The sequence below is a fragment of the Gallinula chloropus genome (genome assembly GCF_964237585.1).
Source record: "Gallinula chloropus genome assembly, chromosome: 20".
Classification (NCBI taxonomy): Eukaryota; Metazoa; Chordata; class Aves; order Gruiformes; family Rallidae; genus Gallinula; species Gallinula chloropus.
In genome coordinates this window covers 10,499,242-10,502,111 of record NC_140105.1, presented here as the reverse complement: position 1 = coordinate 10,502,111, position 2,870 = coordinate 10,499,242, and positions in this window count along the sequence as shown.

Below are 2,870 nucleotides of genomic sequence, written 5' to 3'. Positions count from 1 at the left end.
CCGGCCGCGGGGGATGCGGCGCCGAGCCCCTGCCCCGCCGCATGCGGGAGCGGGGATGCTGTAAATGCTCAGTCCCTGCCCCTCGCTGGCAGCCAGGCCCGGGCGCTGCTCGCTGCTGCACGCTGCGCTTTAGTTTGTCTCTTCCCTCCACCCCCCCTCCCCCCCCCCCCCATTATTTTTAGACAGAAATCACCATCCCCGGGATGGAAACGGCTCCCAGGGATGCCGACCCCCTCCCCCCCCCTCACCTCCAGTAATGCAGCTCCCTCTCTGGCACCCAAGGCCATGGGTGCAATTTGGGTTCATTACATTTTCGTTTGCCGAGCTCTACATTTGGAGCAGATTCTTCCCCAGAGCAGCTCCCAGAGCCTGGCTGGGGGAGAGAGGGAGGCATCAGATGACATGACAAAATAAGTCATGTCTCTCGATCGCTTCAATGCCACCCCCTCTCTCCCGGCCTCTGCCTTCCATTTTAATCACTGACAGGCCTTCACCTATTATAGAGAGAAAGAATCTTTTTAATAGCAGTGACATTTGCCATAATGGAAAGCATCTCCTGTGTGCTGAGCTGTGCTGAAGTGGGATCGCTCCTGCCTGAGGATGGTCCCACCGTGCAAAGCACAGAGCTGCCTGCGGTTCGTTTCAGCTCGCCCCAGGCCCCACGCTGAGGGTCCTGCCTTGGGTGACAGGGAAGCACAACAGGGACAGGAGGCTGCGTGTCCCCAGGGGCTTTGTGCATCTCGGCAGCCTGGCTTTCCCAGCAGGGATGAATGGGCATCCAGACCAGCTCCCGCCTGCACCTCCAGCATCCCCCAGGTCAATGCACAGAGCATCCCAGCTCAGGCACGGGCACCGTGTTCTTTGTGGCTGCTGAAGCACAGGCCTTTCTCTTCCTCTGCTCCCCCTCTTCCTCTGCTCCCCCAGCCCCCTCTGCATGGAGAGGCTTCTGGACAGGTGCTGTTACCTCCTCTAGAATCCCCCTTCCCAGCCTCTCTAAGAGTTACGGTGTCTTCAGGCCCTGACTCACATGGTGGGTTTGGGATGCAGCTCCCAAGGCCGGGAAGGTCACTCACCTCTGTTATTTAGCAAACACACCACCAATTATTAACACTAATACAAATAATGCCCACATGTGGGAGAGGAGGAGGAACACTCTCCGGGCCTGGCTGCAAGGACTTGGCATTACAGGGACTGGAGCATCCACGTGTCCTTCATTCAGAAGGCTGAGGGGCCCTGCTGTGATGAGAGGCAGGTCTGTAAAGGAGGGCTACATGTTTCTAGTGGTGGGCTGTGGAAGCCAGCTCCAATTCCACTGCAGTTGCAGTCCTGTAACTTCCACAAATCAATGCAAAGGGGAAAAAAAATAAAAAAGGCAGCTGTCTGTCTGGAGAGCGCTGCAGCAGCCAGACAGCAGAGTATTGCTTGTGTTGGCCCAGCACATCCCTTCCTGGGGCTGCTAGGACCTAGTTCTCATTCCTGTCCAAGGCTCTAAGAGGCACTGGGCACTATTTATGACCAAAAATTAGAGTTTCACTGCATTCAGGGTTGTTCTGCGTTGCTGAAGTTCTTATACCACCCCACAGCCCTGAGTCACCATGCTCCTGTGGAAAGGGACACCAGCATGGGACTCGCTTCCACGTGTGGTCTGTGACTAACATGAAACTCCCATCCACCCGTTTTTGTATTAACCAGAGGCACCACACAGGGCCTGGTTTCCACAGCCTGGGCTGGAGGCACGGCCCTTGGGCATGGGCTTTGCCATGTTTTAAGGTAAAGCTGCTAAACACAAGTATTCCTGCCTCTGAGAGGATCACGTTGCCTCTGTAACGTGCAGACTCCCTCTTGCCTAGAAACAGATGGCTTGAGCTGCTTGAGCTGGGCATATTCACAAGCCGATAATCATCTCCAGGGAGGCAGGAGCTATTGTCAGAGCCTGTGAGACACACCCCAACTTCAGGCCTTTTTCCTTCTAAAGCTCAAAACGTTGCTGAAATTCTCACTACAGGAACGCTGAGCAGAGCCAGTCCCTTTGTGGGTTCATGCCCACTAAATCCAAAGAGGCTCCTGGCTTCCACAGCAGCCAAAGTGCTTCCCAGTACATCCCTAAGGGAACGAGCTTCCAAACATGAGGGGATCCCACCTGGCGCTTTGCCGGGGGCAAGAATCTCTCCTCTATGCAGAGCCAGCACACGAGTTCAAGTGAGAAAGCAAAAGAAGAAAACAATGCTGCAGAAAGCAGAGTTATTTCACACTAAGCACAGCTGCAGGACGTGTGTCAGTGTGGCTGCCAGTGTGAAGGGGCACATGCCTGAGGCACACATGCCACCCCACAGCGGCGGACACAATGCGGGACAGCGATGCTCGGAGCCGGTGTGCTGCCCAAGAACCCCAAAGGTGTCACAAGCCTCAGTTAATAATCTGCACTGATGTCATTTCTCTACAGGGGCAAAGCCTTCCTGGGGAATGCTGTCCTGCTGCTTGGCAGGAAGACGGCGCTTACTGCCCTGCCTAAGGTCAGAAGCAGGATGGATTTTTCTCACGTGCTGTCCTGGTTCTTCACCTTAGGAGTACAGGAACACTCTGCTCCCTCACCTGCCAGCCAGGCCAGATGGAGAAACAAGCACTAAGACATATCTCATGGTGACTGGCACTTTGAAATTCTTCTTTAGCAGCAATGCCAGTATTTTCTAGTCCTAACGGTTCCTGAGGCTGTGAGATTTCTTGCCTTGTCTCTTCTTGGCAAGCGATCGTTGGTAGAAGTAACAGATGATCTAGCAATAGTCTCACATAACAGCATGTCAGGAAAGAGGCAGCCGAGTATTTGTCACCCCTGCATCGCTTCAGAAAGAAGAATCTCCACTTGATCTGTG